The sequence below is a fragment of the Aulonocara sp. 'chitande type north' Nkhata Bay genome, linkage group LG10, assembly GCF_057382095.1.
Source record: "Aulonocara sp. 'chitande type north' Nkhata Bay isolate Kocher_YH1m ecotype deep benthic linkage group LG10, A_spYH_male_GT1.1, whole genome shotgun sequence".
Lineage (NCBI taxonomy): Eukaryota > Metazoa > Chordata > Actinopteri > Cichliformes > Cichlidae > Aulonocara > Aulonocara sp. 'chitande type north' Nkhata Bay.
This window is the reverse complement of record NC_141353.1, coordinates 25818469-25841327: the sequence shown is the minus strand read 5'-3', so window position 1 is coordinate 25841327 and position 22859 is coordinate 25818469. Positions and strand designations below refer to the sequence as shown.

Below are 22859 nucleotides of genomic sequence, written 5' to 3'. Positions count from 1 at the left end.
GTTTTCACATTTTGGAACAAAACTCCTCATTTGCATCAAAAGAAAAGTGGCAGCTCAGGCAAGAAGCAGCAAAATCTAGGACATTCTGTGAAAAACATCAGAAGGCACGGCTTGCTCATCAATAACAGAGGCACGGCATGTTTTTGGCTGGTCCTTACATCCCCCAGATCTTGTAACAGCGAAAAGTGCTAGCTATTGCAACTACTTGATTTGAGGAGGGAAACAAGGAAAAAAAAAACATAGTTCAAAGATGTAGACTCAAAGTTCTGATGTCTTATCAAACTCGTAACTTGCCTCCCCCTATTTTCCTCCCAATGCCAATGCATTTTTAATGCTGATACAGTAGCATAGCTGGTCTTCAGAGTTTTTAATTGAGAAATATTTATACACTCCCATGCTGTGACTTAATATTTGACTTAATCTGAGTCGGTTGCCTTGAATGAAAATGATGATCCACAGCTGGGAAACAAAATTAAATACAAACAGAAAATGGGCCCGGTATTTGCATAAAACTGCATATTTATACAATATCGTTGATGCATATTAATAAAAAGATTAAAATGAGCAGTGTTAATGTATGCAAATCTAAATTATAAATGAGTTGTTTAAACTCCTTGTTTATTCGCCTTGATTAAATATAGACAGCTGTTTTTCCAGAGAGGCCAGCACCTCTCCTGCGTGGGCCACGCTGCCTCGTGAGCTCGCCGTGCTCTGATCTCAAACGCAGTTCCCTTGAATATCTGCGCTGATAGTTACGCACATTCATGGGTTCTCAGGTTCACCTGAGGCTAAAGGATGCAGTCAGCCTGTCTGATTGTCTGATAACAACAGAAGAACCAGAGATGAGCAAATTTTCTCTACACGAGCTCTTGAAATACTCTCAGGGTCTCTGACCTACAAACACCTTTTCTCTTTTTATATCTACGCCTTTCTCTGTTACACACACAGACACACACACACACACACACACACACACGAGCAGACAGACTCTCTCTTTCTTTTTGCTATGAGCAGTTTGATTATTCTTGTCAGATCAGAGTCATATTTTAAGTTCACATCACCCTGCCTTATCAGTTCAGAGGTTTGATGCTCACACACACCCCGTGCATCCTTTCTCATCATCTTTTTATCTCTAACTCTAATGAGTGTCGTCTGTGACATCAGACAATAACTGTTGACAGGAAAGGCCAAAAAAGGAAACTTGAGCAGATAGAAACGATAAGCAGCCCACACACAAAACACAAGCTTGCGTAGCTGCAGCGACCCCACAAGACATGCTTTTCACACACAGGCACAGATACAGTACAAGCTCTGCATTTGAATAAGACCAGCATTGATAAAGGAGGAGCGTTTGATAAAAAGAGCTTTATGTTTGTGTGCAACAAAGTGTAAAGTGTAGAAACATGAAATAAGTCATGTAGCAAAAGGGGAATTCTTTTTTTAATGAAGAACACCAACATGGAGAAGAGCTAAAAACACGATTTTTTCCCTTTTTCCTTACTAGATAACTGAATAACTGTGGTGCAGTAAACCCCATTAACGATCAGGATCATCTGCGATACAGTGCAAAAACCAGGATTACATCTTATCTTCGGCCCCTGAATGGAGAGCCTAATAGCGCAAACTTCAACCCCACCGTCAGTGTGTAAAGAGCCCATTTAATACAAGATGATCACTTCAGCAAGCCCCTTTCCATTGCCTAATCATTGGTGGTGGAAAAGTTCTTTCTTTAACATGTTTCTTTTTTTTTTCTTCAAAGATGAATCACAGTTGGTTCAAAAAAGATTATACACTGTGCTTTCTAAAGAAACACCAGGCGCATTAAAGCTGCAGAGTAATTAAATCATGTCCTTTCATTGGGGTTAAGCCACATCCAAGCGAACGGCTCTTAACTGGAACCACTTGTGTGCTTTTTTATTGGTAGTTTTCCTACAATCAAAACCATGTCCTTCCAGGCAGCATCCAGCCAGCAACGTAGAACCTCAACAAATCTTTACAACGGTTTCATTTTGTGCCTCAGTTTTGGCTATAAAACAGTGAACTAATTGACTGGAATGGTAAATAAAAGTATAACTGATTTATGCTTAATTGTTTCTAAATATTAGCTAGAACATGATAACCACCACACTACAGGAAGTAAAGAGTTATGTTTGGGCTGCATGCAGACATCCAGACGAAGCACGCCTTTCAAAGCGCTTTAAAAATCTAGAGATACCAGTGAATCGTCTTTAAACAAAGAGCTCGTCTTAAGTGGTGCACTCACAGGATGTTGCGTGGCTCTTGTGAAGGTGGGTTTAATATCTGTAGGAGGTTGCAAAAAGCAAAAAAGCAAAACAAAAAACCTCTAAATCATTTCAGAATTTGAAACACTTATTTAGAAAGTTGTTACACTCAAAGGTAGCTACATGAGTAAGAGCAGAAGCACCACCAAGAATAAAGGTTACCGACGCCAGCATCAAACAAAGATGATAAGACTGAGAGCGAAGAAGAAAACAGGTGGGCAAAGGTTCAGTATTTTCCTTCATCAGCTACCAAATCGAAGTCATCCCGCACCTTACCACCTGACACTACTCACTGGCCCTGTGATAAAGACCTGCTTTCAGCTCCCATGTGTCTGTGAGAGTGTGCTGTAAAGGGAGGATACAGGATCAGCAAAACAAGCAGAAGACGGAAAAAAGAAGAAGAGGAGAAGCGACTTGATATAGAGTGGCAGCTAACGAAGCTCACTCGAGTTCTAGTTTGCTAAGTGTTTGCTGATTTGAATGTGTCTGTCTCTTTTGATTTAGCAGAATGCAGTCTCTTTACCTCTTCGTTAACTCCTTATCAAACATTTATGAGTTGATATCACAGATCTGTGTGGGGCTTTTGGGGAGTGGGGTGGGGTAAAATCTTGTCTGGAAATCAACAAACATAAACAGTGGAAGGGTGGAAAAAAGAGCTTTGAAAACACATTGCTGAGGATCATTGGACAAAGATTCAAGCGTTTTATTTTTAACTTTTAGTCCAGAGCAAAATCTAAAATAAGAGCTTATGCTGAGCAACAACATCTGCAGATACATAAAGATAGCGGCACGGTTAATAAATTGCATTTTTATTGAATAATCTGGAGCTAAATTACCAATTCATTAATTATGCTTATCTCGATTAAAGGCGCTTTAAAAAAGCTTTTTTTTTTGCAGCAGATGATAAACAACCTCGTTCTTTGGTGCTATCTGATATTACGCGTTGTTTTGAATCACGTACATCTCTGCCTCAACGAAACATTCATGCCGGCGTGCAAGCAGTTGGCTCTCTTCTCCTCCAGTTCTCAGAGGAAAGAACAAGCGAGCTGTGGTTGGAACAGCTCTGAACTTTTTAAAGACGTGCATCAACAAATCATGCCCCAGCTCATACAAAACGGGTCTGATAGTGGCTGGAAATAGCAGCAGAAGAGCTTCTGCGTCGCCCCATGTCACCACACACACACACACAAACACGCATACACACACCTCAAGGTTTGTCAGAGTGTGTGGTGAGGGAAGGTTGAGGCTTCAGGTTTTGAAGCAAGAGGCAGGGAGATGGAAGTTTAGTTTTGAAACGTATTCCACGACAAGTCGCTTGTGTCTTGCTGAAAAGCGTGTTGACTGTTTCAGTTCTTTGAGTTAACGACGCACCGCGCTTTTACAGTCCTTCCAACACGTCTCCAAACACGCAGCTATTTTATTCAAACATGAATCATGACAGCTTCAACATATGATTTATCCCAAATAAGGAAAAGTGTCATCATTTGCTCATCATTGCTCTTTAATTTAAGTTGAATCTTGATTTGATATTTTCCACGTTTTCTGCTTTGAAGGAACTTTTTTGTGCTGTAATTTATTGTCACAAAACAATTATTGCAAAAACTTATTGCAAAATATACAAAAATTCAGGAAAACGTGACAAATATCACAGCTTTTGAATATAAGTTCTTAACTTTTCGAATTTATCAAGCCGATTTTAGGCAAAAAGAAATTGTAGTCACCTTTGTTTTTCCTTCATTTTGATTACACTAGACGAAGAAAATGAGGAGGGAGGATCCGTCTTTGGCCTTTGGTCTTCAGGTTACTGTGCCCTCAGCACACTCACACACATACATAGGCATATGAGCGCACAAACACACACACACATATACATGCACACCCAAACACACTGGCAGCACGGGGAGAGACGTGCTGTAATCTGGAAGGCAGGAAACAAAGGGCCTCGTTAATGCAGAGACTCGCAGGGGCCTTTGATGTGGAGCCAAGCCATTCACTCCTTGCTCCACACACACACACACGCACACGCACACACTTAGAAGATGACATAAACATGCACATGTGCGCACATCCAGACGTGCTCATGTGCCTTTTTCAAAAAAAAATGCTGAAAAGAGTGCAATCTGCATGAGTGGAGGCAACGTGCCTGCTATTTAAAGCTTGATGTATTAGATTTGAATCAGCCGGCAGCAAACACGCTCACACGCTGATGAACCACAAAGCTACAGCTTGGTTGAATGGAAACAAACTTCCCCCCCCCCCACCTCTTTGCACGTTTTGAGTTGTGATGTCAGTTCCCACCATTTGCTGTTTGATTTCAGTAATCACAAAACGAGTTAGTGATTTGGCTCGTAAACTCAAGAAATTTGTTCTCCTGGGGTAGAAAATGTGGTGGTTGTGGTAGTCGTACGGCAGAATGAGATTATTTACTAACATCAAAACGTGCCACGAGGGGCCAGGTTTGGTGAGATTTGGTGCGTAAAGACGATGAAGGGGGCAATGCTTCGGGGTTGCACGGATCAGTATGTGAGGTCCTTTTTGCGAAAGGAGAGAGTCGTTGTCACATAATGAGGAATTAAAGATCTTGTTTGCATTTGGGTAGCTCTTCAGCTACACTTCTGTGCAGTCCTCCAGAAAACCAACATCGCTTTGACCAAAAGGCAGTGGCTTACTGGTTGATAAGAATGCTTGAACAGGAAAGGTAGTAAAAGATCAAAAAAAGCATGCGCGAAAAGCACAAAGTGGTTGCAATGGACAGTTTCCACTGTTTCTGACACCTCGACACAAAGAAGCTCTTTGTGCATTATGACTTCTGTGTTCTCTGTAGCAGGTGCTGAGCTAAAGGAGCAAAAACAGGCAGCATAAACACAAACAACAGTAGCCCACATGTTTTTGACAATGCCCCCCTGGTGAAAGTACACAGCTGCAACATGTAACTTATGGTCTGCACAGCTCCGCGTAGGACCGAGCTACAGCCAGGCTTGGTCCTTGTAGTAATATTGCAATAAGCAATCTTTATTGCAGGGCTGCAACTGGTGGTAAGCAACCTTGAGATCAAGATTGGAAATTGTTTTGGAGTTAAAATAAAAGCTATATATACATTGTGTAGCATGGTCTCCGGGAATGGCTTACTTTATGACTTTTGGTTATCTTTTGACCTTTACTTTAGCATCACCTTGTGGCTGACGTTTTGTTTTTTCAGTGACCGACAGTCGGTGTGAAAGACAGGACATGTGAGATGAGGCAGATAGTCTGCTGTGGCTACCTGAAAGAAGAAGAAGAAGAAGAAGAAGAAAGTGAATGAAAGTAGATTTCATTAAAAAAGATGACAAACTTGCAGAAAACTTTGTTTTCACAAAACTAAATTTCTACCCACCTCTAAATGTTTTCAGTAGCAAATATTAGCGTGCCAACTGCAATAGCATTTAGCTCGAAGCACTGCCATGTGCCTACAGAGCTGCCCAACCCCCTTTAAAAAAATCACCCTCAGAAGTTTGATGTTCAATAAAACCTTACGTGAAGCATCACCTTTAGTATTGATCCACTATTATGACTTTCAATTACTGTATACAGTGTGCCACATTTCTAAGGTAGCGGATGTCACAATATAGTGTAACATGGTCTGAGAGTAATTATGATAATTTCTTGTGTTATTGTTGTTAGTATTGTTGTTGTTATCCTAGTTGAGTGGCTAATCCCTCTTGCAGCATATTGTAATGCAGAAAGCTGCAGCTGCCTGGTTAGTGCGGCCGTGCTGTTGTTCTCCTCTGCTGAGCCAACCTGATATTAGTGGTTAGTGTGTTTGCCACAGGCAGAGAGGCCCGACTCTCTCTGATGAAGAGTCATCGGGAAGAGTCAGAATGCCCTGCATGAAACCGGACACTGATAAAGTCTTTTCAGGCCTCGTGCTAATCGATTCAGCTGGTTCTCTCGTCTTTGGCGTAAGTAGATGTGAGAGATGTTTGGCGAGTTTAATTTCTGATTCTTTGAATTTCATTTTTGGGTACCTTTGATTGCATCAGCTTGGTTTTCTCATGTCGGTTTAGGACTCTAATGAATGTATATAAAAAAAGAAGATTGCACTCATTTGGTTCCAGTGCTAAGACCACATTGGTTTACAGAATTTTTTTAAGGTGACGATCGCTCTTGTATTTTCCTCTTCAGCTGCTTTGTTTGCTTTAGTGCAAAAGAAAAAAAAATTCTTTGTGGAAGAGAAATTTTTATTAAAAAACGGTCGATTTTTGTCGCAACTTTTACAGTAACAGCTGCTCTTCTTTCATTCACTTTGCTCCTTTAATTGTAGTCTACGCGCCGTGGAAAAAGCTGTAAAGTCAGAGCAGATTTATAATTCTTTTAGTGTAAACTCACTCGCCGGCTCCGTACCCACTCTCCATTTGCAGTCTCCCATGAAAACCATGTTGTTTAAAACAGTCAGTGAACCAAATCTCAACATTTATCTTCGCTGCGTCCACCTTTACGTACTGGTCGACTTAGCTGCCAAGAGACTGGAAAATGGTAAAATAAAAAATCACTTTGTGTCTGGCACAGAGAAGCACTTGTGGTGGCGCTGATGAGTTAACCATACAGATTCCCCAGATGGGCCATTATATGGACTTTGATATAAATGGCAGTGCCGGGCAGGGAGTGTGGGTGGCCATGTTCGTACTGAAGTGCTGAAGTGGTGGGCAGCTCAAGGGTACTGGTGGTTAATGATGATGGCCACACACACACACTGGATCCATCAGTTTCCACACTCAAAATGAACAAATATAATATAATACTTGCAACAATTTACGACTTGCACGCTGACCTTTATCTTATCAAATTTCACAACACTTGATTTTATTTTCAGGCGGCAGGCAGGTGTTTTTTCTCTTTTCTTTTTCAAATGGTAAAGTGTGGTATCTCCACTTGAAACAAAAGTCAGTAAATGTGTGCCAGCAGCCAGTTGTAATGGCTGCATGTGTTCAGCGGAAAGAGCAGAGACCTACATGAAAGCACACACACACAGTGCAAAGGCACAAACCACACACAAACCTCGATGACAGCTGCGACAAGCCAGACAATTCACCTACAATGACAAGGAACAAAACTAAAACTAAAATCACAATTACAGCCTCAACAAATCCGCTATTGTGTTTTCTCCCCTCTGGCTTTTTCTTCTTCTTCTCTCTCTCTCTTTTTTTTTTCCAAAAAAGGGGAGCGTCACAAATCCAGAGAGAGATCAGAGCGCTCTCAAACTAAGCCTCCATTTACTCTGATGGCAGGCCTATTAAATGCGTGCGTCCACAGTGGTCTCTTTCTAGTGGTGAGTGGGCGGCTCAGAGTCCTGCAGTTGACAGTTAGCAGCCGATTCTGGGATCAGTTTTTCCGCAGCAAAGGGACTGATGTGGCCCAGAGGAGGATGTGGATTCCTATGATGGATCATTGTTTAGGTTTGGGGAGTGGGTGTGTGTGTGTGTGAGCTTTTGTGTGTCTGCGTGCGTGTATTTGTGTGAGCGTTTCCGTGCCACTCCATGCAGGAGATCAAGGACCTGCAGTTCATGCATGCATGTTCACTAACAAACATCCACAATGGAAGCAGTAAACATAGGCACTACACATCTGCACACACACACACACAAAAGGAAGCAGAAAAAGCACAATTTTAAGATCTCTTGTGCAAAAATCACCTGATATAACTGTCATTTTCTCACTTGGCATTAATGTGTATGTGCTGACCAATTAAAACCACGCTGCCCCATTATTATTGATATTTATGTTACCATATAAAAAGGAGTTAATATCTTCATATTAATGTTCCTTTATGTAGCAAGTACCAAAATAAAGAACGGAAACATCTGTATTACTTATTTTTAATAGGTTTATACATTGGTGTCTATGTTTTTGTCTGGTGGGAGTAATAATATGTTGGGAGTTACTATTAAAGTTGGAGATGTTAGCATGAGTGGCATAGCCTCGGCTACTGCTATTTATCTATTCATTTATATATAAAGTGACAGACGACCACATACACCCTTTGAATGATTCCAGAAAATCTACAGCTATCCTGGATGTTCAGGGTGAGCACGACTGATGACTGTGAGAGGATGAAGGTCTCATGTCCTCTTCTTTCAATGGGCGAGGTGCATTATTTCCCGATATCCAAATAACGGGTTGACATCCCTGGGGAAGTTACATAAAAGGATGAAAATGTGGGTCAGGCTTAGTAAAAGTTGCATTTGCCTTTCATTAAAACATTGCTGCACAAGAATGCTTGAAAAAAAAAGGCATTTTACATCCCTCTGAAAAAACTTATATTTGGAGATGTGAAGGATTCTGCAGGACTGGGATCACAAGACTTACAACTTAAAGAAGCCAGAGTTGAAACCCGTCAAAGGATTGATGTCATGCTCCATGGCTGCGAGGTGAAGTGTCTTGTGTTTGTACGGTGGTTTAGAGACTTTAAAAAGAGAAGATAAAATAACAATAATAATTCTTTGATTTTAAATGTAGGCATAAAGAGGATAAATATGCAGACACATTTTCTTTCCTATAGACATCTTTCTTCTTCTTCTTCTCCTTCTTTTTTGTTTTTTACAAACAGTATTTTTACTGTTAGTTTCATTACTTTTCTTTTTAAAGTCCATCCCAGACTTTAGACTTTAGACTCTGCAATGTTCCTACATTTCCGAAGTGCTACAGTGTGCCCTAACAGCCTCATCCAAAGCCAAGGTCAAATGAAGGGAGTGTCGTACAAGACAAAGAAAAACATCCTGGCATGTTTTCCCCCTTCAGCAAACTGGCAGCTGCCATGGAAACAAAAAGGAAACACTCAAGACTTCTGCCAACTTGTTCGACTTAAAGACGAGCAGCTTGTAGAGTCGTCTGAGCTTCTTTTAACTCAAGGCTCATTTTGTAAATCACTTTTTGTGCCTTTATCCATTTCTATCTCAGAGGAAACTTACTTTAACTTGTGAACAACTTCTTTAAGAGAAGACAAAAGCTGAGTAACGACTTGTGTCTGTGAGGGAAAGAGAGAATCGTATTGATTTTATTTAAAAAAAAAAAAAGTTTTAAAATTCCCAGAATACCTGAGGAGACCTTGAAGGAGTTTGATACTTGGAAATGCTAAAGATGGAAAAAAAAAACCCCTTTTCCTTTACTTCTTAATTTTGTTGAGTTGATTCTAAAATCGTTTTTCACAATTTATATTTTAGAATACTGAAAAATGCTTTCTTAGGATCAGATTACCCAGAATATGTATGTGTTAATATTTTCTTAACTTCAGCTATGAAAACTCTGAAAATGCAACAAAGGAGTAAAGTTCTGGATGAAAATACGTTATATAGAAAGTTTAAATATTTCAGTGAATGAATCACAGAATCAAAAAGTGTTATTATTCCTTGGAGTTATTTAAGGACCCTTACTCACTTGGGATTCCTCAAGAACCTCTGAGAGCTCAATGTAGAGTAAAAGGTTACTGGAAGAACCTGTAATTCAAGAATGGTTCCTGGAGGACCCTATTTTCAGGCCTGACTGACAGGTTGCACATGTGTTTAAACTTTCTTTAAAAACGACTTTTGCTATGCACATTACAGTATAAGTGTACACACACACACACACACACACACACACATACACACACACATATATATATATATATATATATATATATATATATATATATATATATATATATATATATATTTATACACACACACACACACACACATATATATATACCGTGTGTGTGTGTGTGTGTGTGTGTGTGTATCTATATCTATATAGATGTATCGATATATATATATATATATATATATATATATATATATATATATATATATATATATATATATATATATATAACCCACGTGAAAATGGTGTGGCAAGTCAGTGGAAACTAAAATCAGCACCATATATAGAGAATACATTTATAAATGACCTGCAGTGACCAATGTTCTCAAAGACAAAGCAGGACATCAGTGTTGCTGCTGAGAACAATCATTCTGAGAAGTCAAGTTAGATCAAAGGAGATGCTGGACCAAGATCAGCGCGAGTACGTATAAGTGCATGTTTCTTCGTTTCACTCGTGGTGGATTGTGTGCTCCTTCTGCTCACCTGCCTGTAAATGCATCCAGACACACGTGTAGTTTGTGTGGACAGCCTGTTAACTTTTAGTATTTCCTGTTGCTCAGGACCAAACTGTGGTATTAAAAGTATCAGGAAATGTAACAATTTACTAACAAACAAATACTAGCCAGCTCAACAAACCAGCTCCAAGAAATGAAGAATTGTGCGATTAAAAGAATAATAAAGAGAAACTCCAATCTCTAATAGGGGAAATACCCAACTGTGAGTTTATGCATTGTAAGTTTATCATCAGGATACGAGCTGAGCACAGCCTGTGAAAGCTGGTTTCTTCTACATTTATTTATTTTAGTCTGTTCTCTTTCAAGATAAACTCATATATGGATTACAGTTCATCTGCCTCTGCAGTTAAATGAATGGACCGGTTAATATATTATAAAGTAAGAACTGGTACATTAATCCTAAATATCTTTCTTTCTCTCACCTCACTTCAACATGTACACTGAGATTTTGATCTGTGTGACTTTCAGGTTTCTCCAGCTTTTAAAAAATTACCTCTGTGCTGATATTCAGTGCTGGTCACGCTGCCAGCTGCTGCTGCTGCTGCTGCTGCTGGTGCAGGGAGTTAGGCTGACCTCTTGAGGAACATAATGGAAATTAATGTGAATGAAGATCCTGGCAAGGTACGAGAGATCGATCACAGCATTATAGTACAGAGCAAAGGCACATCTTTGCATCTTAAACAGGAGTTATGGTTTTATATTTTCAGTATATAACTGTATACAGCTGATAAAATGAATCATTTCTTTTCAGGGTCCTCAAAAGTATTTAACATTGAAGGAAAACATTGGAACTGGAGAGATCAAAAAATATTTATTCCCCCAAAGATTCTTTTCAGGTGTTTACATCATAATTTCTAACAAGACTGCATTTTGTTTTCTTGTTTGAGCAGTTGTTGAAATGGCAAAACTACAACATGCATCCCTCAGCCTGAAGAAAAGCCTCCCATTATTCTAACATTCAAAATCAGAAAGCGTATTATTCACCGTGCCAGACTTTGAAAAATGATTTGGTCCCATCTGGGTTTGATCCCCGAATTTTCACAATGGTTTCAGATTTTTTTCATTTTTATGCGTCATCTGCCCACGAAGGGAGATTCAGTGTATGAAACAGAAAAGCCTCTGGATTTATGGGACATTTTACTATGGCTCAAACACTAATACACTACATACTCTTACACATAATTTTAACAGCGACTGTCACATGAAAAATTATTGACGCCAAAAGAGTCACGATTCTTGGTTTGCTAAAACCTGGTTTTTACTCTGAATGAAGTTTTATTGACTGAGTAAGTTTTATATACAAACTGAAGACCTTTAAATCAGACTGAATGAGTTCAGACTTTGCATTAGAAACAATGAGAAACCTTAGCAGGGGTTTCTTCCGTTTTTAGATGTGCTATTTTTACATGACTCCACGCTGCATGTCGGACTGATGCAATACATGCTTGCCTGTCTTCACATGAAATCCTGAAAGAGATAAGTTGACCTCTCATATAATATCACAGCTTTTTGAATTTAAATGTGGCAATAAATAACTACCTAATGTTAAAGCTGGCATTTTGAGACATTTGGGAAAGCAGCTGAAATGTTTTAGACCCCTGTGAGCTGTAAAGTTTCCAAATATAACAATAAAAAAAAAAAATTCACGTATCTATCAGAGACAAAGCAACAGTTTGTGTGGCCGTGCACAAAGAGACTCTAGGTTGGCTGAAAGGACACACAGACACATCACACATGTATTCTTCCCTGCAGTATGTCTTTTTTTACTGCACAGCTGTAAAGTGTTTGCTGATGTGTTCGTGAGAACTGTCAGTGGGCGATTTACATGTCAAGCTAAAGCAAAAATATAATCCTGCTGATATGAAATCTCCGAGCCACTGTGCTGGGACGGCCGGGCTGCTTGTATGAGAAGCAGAGGACTTGTAATCTTTTCACTGTGACTCGCTTCTTCTGTGTGACACCAGGAAGGGGGGGTGGGGGGGTAATTACATTAATCCAAAACAAATAAATGTTTGGCAGTCCTTGAAAGGTTGTGGGAAATGGTTGGAGATTGAACCGAGCCTCCAGTCCCCAAACCTCAAGCTTTGATGGTTTTTACTTGACTCACAGACTGAGAACACAGATTTGATATCCAACTGGAGCTGAACCATAGACTGTATGACTGGTCCTCACTGCTTCTCTCTTTCCTCTCACCATTTGTCTTCCCTTTCTTCCTCACCCTCTCGCTCGCTTTCTCCTTTCCTCTTCTTCCTCTTCTTTTTTATCTCCTGCTCTCTGGTATTAATCTTTATATCAAAGTTATCATTTTTATTTTTTCAAAATATTTGAAAGGAACAAATGATTGAAAACAGCACCAATTAAACAAAAATAAAACTTCCTTTTGTTTTGGTTAGGAGGCTTAATAAAATGTACTTAGCATTGCCATTATTAAAATCAGAAGCTTATGATATTAGTAATTTTTTCTCCCTTGAAGAGTGACTCACATATGCAGCTTTGTTCAAAACTACTCGAAAAATGTTCTTCTATTTTTTTATTGGTAATTTGCCTTAAGTGCCACAGATCTGCTTCATATTTGACCACGCTGTAGCATCAACCGAATCTATTTCTGTCAAGTTGGGTTTTGTTCATTGGTCCTCTACTCTGACTGAAATGTCTGTCGGGTGGATTACCACGTATCCAAGCCTACATAAAGTCACCTACAGTGTTAAACAAAAAATGTGAATAGGTTCATGGTCCACAGACTATGAATCCTAATCATCACCTTTTCCGCTGGTCCCAAAAACGGTCCTGTACAGAAATTCATGGTGAATTCTTGTAATGACTCATTTTTCCTCCAGTGTCACCATCAGGTTGATATTTGGGACTTGGGAGTGAAGCACACAGACTGATGGTAAATGCTAAAATGGCCTGTATTCGTATAGTGCTTTACTTAGTCCCTATGGACCCCAAAGCGCTTTACATTACATTCAGTCATCCACCCATTCACACACAGGTGATGGCAAGCTACATTGTAGCCACAGCTGCCCTGGGGCGCACTGACAGAAGCGAGGCTGCCGGACACTGGCGCCACCGGGCCCTCTGACCACCACCAGTAGGCAATGGGTGAAGTATCTTGCCCAAGGACACAACGACTGAAACTGTCAGAGCTGGGGCTCGAACCAGCAACCTTCCAATTACAAGACGAACTGGCAACTCTTGAGCCATGATCGCCCCATCAACAGTTAATTTGTGTTAGAACTGTAATGAGAACATATGGTGTTTCCCAGTTAAATGTTTACAAAACTAGTGGCAGTTATTCATTAACTGTCTATCTAACTATTTGAGTAGGCTGGACCCAGGTGAGGTGAGGTGAGGCACACCCAGGGCTAAAACAGACAGACAGATGCCCATTCACATCCACATTTACAGCCATATTTACAGCCAGTTTAGAACCCCATTGCCTCACATCCATGTCTTTGGATAGTGTAAAGAAATCAGAGCACCCACACGTACTGAGCGCATGAAAACTCCCAAACCAACGATCAGGTTCAAACCTCAAACCTCCTCTCTGTGAGGCTTCAGTGCAAACCACTTGTTTTTTTTCTGTCAACTTCATGTACAGAAACACCCAGTAGTGTTTGTTGTTTACGTGACTTTGATTGTAAGGCCTTTGTTTTGATGTTTTTTTTAATGCACTGTCTTTCCATTCATTCTCACAGTGACAGTAAACAATCATACTTTATTGCCTGGTGCTTGTTCACAGCCAGCAAAGCCCGTAATGAAAAAGAATGAGAGCCAAACCCAAACCCTGCCGACCCTGTAACCTATCGTTGGGAAATACTTTCACTGCACCGTACAATAAGCGTGTGAGAAATATATGTGAATGGGACTCTTCTCACAGTATATCACCCAATACTTGTGGACCAATCTTGGGAACAAACATTATTCTCCCAGGCCCTGTTGTTTTATGGCTTACTTATACATGCTCTGGGCCATGACGATGATTTATTGTGATGGCTCACTGGAAGCGCTGCATAACCTAATTTGTTCTGGTTTTCCTGATTGGGAAGATTATAGGGCCTTCATTGGGATGGCGACAAATGTGTCACCACACATATCTGCGCACTGGCTCTGTCTCCTGGTTGTTATAAACACATGGAGAAAACAATCAGAAACATTTCTCGGTGCATGACTTTTCTGGTGAGATGGAGAGATTCATCTGATACGGCACTAATTTGAACGCTGCGGTGATACTGCGAACATTTTGGAGTCAAACAAACCTTTATGTGGGGTTTGCTGCTTGTTTTGTGATTGACAAAATTTATTTGTCTGGGAAGAGTAACTGAGGTTTGAGGTTGCATCATCAGAAATAAAGTCAGATGGATCGTGGAAGCGAAGAGCCGGTCTTTTCTTATCCACCGAACTGCAAGATAATAACGTAGTACATCTCGGCTAACGAAGGCTGACTGAACGGAGATGTGACTTTGACTGTATGAATTACATTTGTCATAACACGCAATTAAAATAGCATTACACTGTGATATATGAAGCAATCTTCAAAAAAAGATAAAAACAGAAACTGTTTTTTTTGCTCTGGGAAGACATCAAAAAGAATAATGTACTTGTCGACAACTTTGTTTGCATTTTCTAAACTTGTTTTTTTAGCATCATTTTTTAAATTGCTTACTTTTTGAAGTTTTATTGTTTTAAGTTTTTTAGAGAGCTACTATGAACAACATATTATAGACTTTTGTTTGTTAGTTTTATTAAAATTTGCCTTGAGGAGGTCTGTATCTGGATGCAGTTAGGATGCTTGAGAGTAAAAATAAACAAAACGGAAAAGTTTAAAGAGACACAAAACCTCTGACTCCTGTGGTATGCAGGTCAGATTACCTGTTAAATAACAAAACACCAAAAAGTTAAGTCCTGGATAGGTTTGTAGGTCGTTCACTACAATGAAAAGTGGAAACACAATATGTGTGTATGTATATATATATATATATATATATATATATATATACATATATATAGCTGGATAGCGTAGTGGTTAGACTACACGCCTTTGGAACAGAGGATCGAAAGTTCGATTCCTGCCTGGGGCATCTGTATCCAGTAAGGGTCCTAAGGCTAGACCCCCTATGCTAAGCAAGCCTACCGCAGACATGAGCGAGACAGATAAATATGAAGGCATGCCGGCTCGGACGTCGCCCGGATCATCAAGGTCCGCGTCAGGTGTTGAGGAACCAGGGCACCCTGACGAAAAGTGGGCTACTGGAACAAGAAGGCATCGGTGGGCAAGAGATGAAAACAGGGCGTTGTTGGAATGCTACTACGCAAGTAACCCCGGTGGAAGGGGCTACATGAATAGGATGAGGGACCTATGGATTCTTCGATACCCAACATCCACAATGACGGCGAAACAACTAGTAGCTCAGTGTTCCAACATTCGAAAGAAGGGACTGCTCTCACAGCTAGAGATTGACGAGGTACAACACAAATGCTACGGACGCCAGGTCAGGGGGGCAATATCATCACCCCCACCCGAGATTGGGTACATAGCCCCAAGTGCGATAGGAGAAGGATCGTTGAGTGCGAGAGGAACTGACCTGAAAAATAGGATCATGGCCAAGCTTGAAACCTGGATCCCCCGTAGCCGGTTACCAAGATTACGTGAAGTACCCTCAGAAGGTCTGCTAGATGATGTTAATGCAGCACTACGGGCAATACCTACAACCACGATTACCGACACTAACAAGCTGATCTACAATACGGCAGCAGTGATCAGTGAGATGCTTGGCTACAAGTTGAACAGCGACAAGGGGCAGTACCCTCCATGGAGAAGGAGGCTAGAGGGCAAGATCAAAGTAGCACGGAGGGAGGTTAGCCAACTAACGGAGTTGCAGAAAGGTGCGACAAATAAGGTGCCTAAGAAATACAGCAAGCTGTCCATACCTGAGGCCTTGGAAACTGCCAAGCAAAGGCTCACAGCCTTGGCCAGCCGCTTGAGGAGGTACACCAGAGAGATAGAAGGCAGGAGAATAAACCAGCTGTTCTCCACAGAACCAGCAAAGGTGTACTCTCAGTGGCAAGGGAACAATAAGAGAACAGCACCACCAAGGCTGGAGACGAAGCAATACTGGAAGAGCATATGGGAGAAGGATGCAACCCATAACGGCAATGCTCAGTGGCTAGAGGATCTGAGGGCAGACCACAGCGACCTCCCTGAACAGGGTCCAGTAACCATCACAGTGGCAGATATCCAAGAAAGGGTCTCCAGTATGAAGAGTTGGACAGCACCAGGGCCCGACATGGTTCACGCCTACTGGCTGAAGAAGCTGACTGCACTCCACGAGCGTCTGGCAGCACAAATGAACCAGCTGCTAGTTAACGAGAGACACCCGGAATGGCTAACCGAAGGCCGGACGGTCCTGATCCCCAAGGACCCCAAGAAGGGACCGGTCCCCTCCAACTACTGACCAATAACCTGCCTCAGTACTACATGGAAGCTCCTGTCAGGCATCATATCGGCTAAGATGAACAGGCACATGGGTCAATACATGAGCGGGACACAGAAAGGAATTGGCAAGAATACCAGAGGCGCAAAACACCAGCTACTGGTAGACAGAACAATCAGCCGAGACTGCAAGACCAGACTGACCAACCTGTGCACTGCCTGGATTGATTACAAGAAGGCCTATGACTCAATGCCCCACAGCTGGATACTGGAATGCCTAGAATTGTACAAGATCAATGGGACCCTAAGAGCCTTCATCAGGAACTCAATGGGGATGTGGCGTACAACACTAGAGGCCAACTCCAAGCCCATAGCACAAGTCACCATCAAGTGCGGGATCTACCAAGGAGATGCTCTGTCCCCACTGCTGTTCTGCATAGGCCTGAACCCCCTCAGTGAGATCATTAACAAGACTGGCTACGGATACCGACTATGGAACGAAGCAGTTGTCAGCCACCTCCTGTACATGGATGACATCAAGCTGTATGCCAAGAGTGAACGAGACATCGATTCACTGATCCACACTACCAGGCTATACTACAGCAATGACATTGGAATGTCGTTCGGACTGGAGAAGTGTAGTCGGATGGTAACAAAGAGAGGGAAGGTAGTCAGAACTGAGGGGATTGAACTACCAGAAGGCAACATTGCAGACATAGAGGACAGTTACAAGTACTTGGGGATCCCGCAGGTGAATGGGAACCATGAAGAGGCCGCTAGAAAAGCTGCAACCACCAAGTACCTGCAGAGGGTCAGGCAAGTCCTGAGGAGTCAGCTGAATGGTAAGAACAAGATCCGGGCCATCAACACGTACGCCCTGCCCGTGATCAGGTACCCTGCTGGGGTAATAGGCTGGCCAAAGGAGGAGATAGAAGCCACTGACATAAAGACAAGAAAGCTCCTTACCATGCATGGAGGGTTTCACCCCAAGTCCAGCACCCTGAGGCTGTACGCTAAGCGGAAGGAAGGGGGCCGGGGACTGGTGAGTGTCAGCACCACAGTCCAGGATGAGACAACGAACATCCAAGAATACATTGGGAAGATGGCCCCAACTGACCGAGTGCTCAGTGAATACCTCAGGCAGCAGAAACCCAAGAAAGAGGAGGGAGACGAGGAACCATCATGGAAGGACAGGCCCCTGCACGGTATGTACCACCGGCAGATAGAGGAGGTGGCTGATATCCAGAAATCCTACCAGTGGCTGGACAAAGCTGGACTGAAAGACAGCACAGAGGCACTAATCATGGCAGCACAAGAACAAGCTCTGAGCACAAGATCCATAGAGGCTGGGGTCTATCACACCAGGCAAGACCCCAGGTGCAGGCTGTGTAAAGATGCCCCAGAGACAATCCAGCACATAACAGCAGGGTGCAAGATGCTAGCAGGCAAGGCATACATGGAACGCCATAACCAAGTGGCCGGCATAGTGTACAGGAACATCTGTGCCAAGTATAACCTGGAAGTCCCGAAGTCAAAATGGGAGATGCCCCCGAGGGTGGTGGAGAATGACCGAGCTAAGATCCTGTGGGACTTCCAGATACAGACGGACAAAATGGTGATGGCTAACCAACCGGACATAGTGGTGGTAGACAAACAGAAGAAGACGGCCGTAGTGATCGATGTAGCGGTTCCGAATGACAGCAATATTAGGAAGAAGGAACACGAGAAGCTGGAGAAATACCAAGGGCTCAGAGAAGAGCTCGAGAGGATGTGGAGGGTGAAGGTAACGGTGGTCCCCGTGGTAATCGGAGCACTAGGTGCGGTGACTCCCAAGCTAGGCGAGTGGCTCCAGCAGATCCCGGGAACAACATTGGAGATCTCTGTCCAGAAGAGCGCAGTCCTGGGAACAGCTAAGATACTGCGCAGGACCCTCAAGCTCCCAGGCCTCTGGTAGAGGACCCGAGCTTGAAGGATAAACCGCGCTTGTTTTTATATATATATATATATATATATATATATATATATATATATGTGTGTGTGTGTGTGTGTGTGTGTGTGTGTGTGTCAGTTTATATGTATGTATATTGTTTATATAGTGCTTACAGTATGTTCTGTGTCTAGCGCACTCTCAAAACAGCTAAAGGTGTAAGAAACAGTTGATTTGATCAAGTAATTCTCAGAAACTTTGGAAAGAGACCAGGCGCTAACTGAAAGATGCAGGAATACTGGCTGTCTTTCTAAAAAATCTCAAAATATGCAATAAATGAAAATGTCTTTTAGTTGAGTATGCATGTACTTAAGAACTGATTAAAAAGTCTCCAGGATCAGAAGAAGGGAGGATATGAGAATATGTAGGGGTCTTTAGCTGCTCCAGAGTGCAGGCTAACAGTGAAGCTGATAGTGTTGACATTTTCAAAGAAATTCATAAGACCGACCTCCTTAACTGGCTTTGAATGTCATCCTTTTTTTTTTTATTGTTAAGTATTGATGACTTTTATTGTTTTCTTTTCTCAGTTATATCACCTTCACTGCTTCTGTATACTGTTATTAACAGTTTTGCAGTTACTTCCGAATCACTTTGACTTGCACCAAATTGTTGGGAAGGTGATGAATAAATAAAATCAGACAGATTCTACGTTAAATCTGAGATCTTTTGCTTTTTAATTTTCCTTTTATTTTTATATTAACTGCATAAATGACATTTCATACCAAAAAACTGACTTTCTGAAATGATACTTAGTGGATTGCAGATTACACTGTGGTTCTTCTGGGCCGCTTCCAAGTGCAAATGTGTGTAATTGTAATGCGAGTGTGAACAGGATGTTCCTGCAGATGATACTGTATTTGTTCCTGGTGGGCTGTTTCTTAGAAAAAAATATAAAAAAAATAAAAGGCTTCTGAAAAAACACAACTTTTAGGAAACAAGGTTACAAGTACACCTTTACCCAACTGCATATATTAACGTTGTGTAATATACTGGGATATTTATAATTAGAGCTATTTTGTTGTATCTTGTAAATTTGTAATTCATTGTGTTATCTTGTCTAGCTTAGTTACTTACTCAGGGATTAATAAAGTATTCTGATTCTGACGCCATAACGTAACAAATTACACTATACATGTGTCACCCACACAGGTTTCTGACGATGAAACAATACTTTGCTCCACACGTTTCATTATTTTCCACACATAACTGAAGAAGTTACTTTCTGAAAAGTGTATGCTTAAATTATCTTTCTGGAGAGATATTGAGAGAGGCAGACTACAGTTGGAGAGTGTATACGTGCCTTCACCTCTGTGTGTGTGTGTGTGTGTGTGTGTGTGTGTGTGTGTGTGTGTGTGTGCGTCTGTGTGGGCTGTTCAAGAGTGGGCGAGTGATTGTATTTCTGTGTGGTTGTCTGTACGTTAGCTTGAGGTGTGCCTGGCATTTAGATTTAACCGTCAGCATCTTAACAAACAGCGTATTTACACGCAGACAACAGTTTGTCTGATTTCTTCACACCTCTTGTTGTTGAAAGAGCTCTTCACATCTACAGTAGATGGGTTGTCAAGGCACTACAGGGCGTGTTTCGTAGGGACGTAGAGTATTACACAACCATCGAAAGATCTCAGCGCTGATCAGACACCCCTGTGGAAAGTTCTTTGTACTCCTCCTCCAATATAACAACCTCTAACCTGCTCTTAGATAGCTGTGCTCTGTGAATGGAATTAACTTTGAGGTTCAAAGCAACGTTTTAAAATGCAGAATTACACAAGTGATTTACTGTAATGTAAGTTACTGCCTAAGCATAATCTGTTAAGGCTACAAACTGGTAAAGTGCAATCAACTGACTTCAAACTTTCGGCAACTCTTGCATGACACAAAAGTAAAAGTGCACAGAACTACATTTCAAAATGTCAAACGGGCCTTAAGAAGGAGAAACTTGGGGTTCGCTTTGGTCACTCCAGCCGAAGGTTTGTAGACATAATATCGAAAAGATTGCAACTCCTGAAAATTAGATTCTGCGACTGTGGGTTTACAAAATGTTTAATAATAAGTCAAATCAAGTCTGTTGTTAATCATAAAATAATTAAAAGATAATGTAAAACTGGGGATAAAAGTAGCATTAATAGTAGGGTAAGTCTGGCATCTCCTGAGCGAATTGCCAATTACAGAACATTAAAATCTAAAACTGAGGGGCAACCCATGAAACATCTGCTTTTGCTCTTTGCAGCTTTTGCAAAGCTTTCCTGAAAAGAAAAAAAAAATCATTACAGTAGTCAACTCTGTTGGTGATAAAAGCATTCATCTGCCTTTCAATATCTGGCCGCACTCCTGAGAAGATAAAAGCCAATTTTGTTGATTTTTATGATGTGAAACTCAAGACAGGATCAAAAAGCGCACCAAGGTTACTAGCTCGGGGCTTGATGTTCAGTGCCAAGGAGCTTCAGTTGGTGCACAGTTTCTCTCTCTGGGCCTTTGCTCCAGTAATTAACCACAGTAACTTTAATGTTTGAGCAAACTGCCAAAGAGCAACCAAGACCAAACGACACTGATGAGAAAACAATGTAAATCACCCCAAACCAAAAAGTACATCCTAAACTGGATTATTTCATGTTCATATCAAACTGATAAAGTGTATTTTCGAGTCATTAGAGCTACATCTTGATCTAATTCAGCAGCTGAATGATGTCACATACTTTTCGCGTGAGTGAATGAAACAAGGGCTGAACCGCGTTCTTTTTTTATTGTCACTTGTAAAGATTACATACTTGTAAAGAGAAAACCAAATAACATAAAGTTGCAAAACAACCTTCAGAAGAAATACTGCGTTGCAATTAATGAGTTATAAATTTAAGAGCGTCTAAGCTCTCTTATGATGTGCAACGAGTGAAAATTTGTACTTTTTCCCCTCTAAAATTTCACTCAACCATGTCTGACCGGAGGGAACTTTATGCAGTTCAATGCATCTTTTCATAAGACCTTCAAAAATGCATATTCCATTAGAAATGTAATCTCAAACTAAATTATTCCATTTGTTTTGTAAGTTTGGTCCTCAAAACAGCTTAAATTAAAGTTAAAAATCCAATTTCTTAATTAAAGGGTCACTCAGCAGTAACTACTTCTACTACAGTTTACCTGTTTTACTTCCTTCTGTAGTTAAATTCCTAAATTATTATTATTTTTCTCTCACTGTCTAATTGAGTGACAGTTTGATGCTTTTCCCTCTGCTGCCGTGCAAAGAATCACAAAAACCTGGATCTTTGGCACAAGGATTTCCATATCTGATCCTGTGGTTTAAAGAGGCATTTGGTGTGATCAGCTCATAACCAGGTGCAGGCAAAAGCTACAAAATACACGAACCACAGCCCTACCTGCCAGGTAGCAATGTGGTAGTCGTGAAATTAAATTTCCTCGGCAGCTCCCCGCCTGTGTCTTGGGGCTGAAAGCCGGGCTGTTTTATACATTGGAAGGCACAGGCACACAGAGATACCAAACCATCCTTTACCTCCTTTGATGTTGGCGGGGCACCTGAGGGGGAGAATATGGAGAATGTGTTGATTACAGATTCAAGTATTCAGTACACACACCGATGCTGCGCACAGTATATAGCAGGAGGCTCGGCGTAGCAGTTTGATAGTTTGTGGTGAAAGTGCTGGCAGGGGCACAGCTCTCCTCATCCTGCCAAGTCTGTGGTTTCATATTGTGATTATCAGCTGCAGATGTGAATCAGAGTATAAGCTATATAGGCTGTTCTTTCTCACTTTGGTCAAAAATATGGGCTTTATCTGGGCTTTTTTTTGAGTATTGTATGTCAGTTGCTGAATGCCTTTATCCATGGTACCTTAAATAAGCATAGATGGTGCAGAGCCTTTAAGGCTTGGCTCCAAACACCAAAATACCAGTGTTCAGTTAACACCATGAGCCTCACAATTAGCAGTATATCAGTTCCCCCCCCCCCCAATATTACACATACCGCATTTGGTTTTGAACAAAGCCAGAACAGGTGCACAAACTTTTAAAACAAAATCCAG

At 41.2% G+C, this 22859-nt stretch overlaps 1 long non-coding RNA gene across 3 annotated transcripts; it reads right to left on the bottom strand.

Annotated features, from left to right (window-relative positions):
* Positions 1 to 8150: 8150 nt before the first annotated feature.
* LOC147320990 (uncharacterized) lies at positions 8151 to 22859 on the bottom strand. 3 transcript variants are annotated; one of them, XR_015131164.1, is made up of 4 exons: positions 22200 to 22859; positions 10905 to 11024; positions 8625 to 8721; positions 8151 to 8444 (listed from the first exon to the last, which is right to left on the bottom strand). It is a non-coding gene; the product is annotated as an uncharacterized LOC147320990 (long non-coding RNA). The 3 variants fall into 3 exon arrangements; XR_015131166.1 differs by having other exon boundaries at positions 10905 to 10986; XR_015131165.1 differs by lacking the exon at positions 10905 to 11024.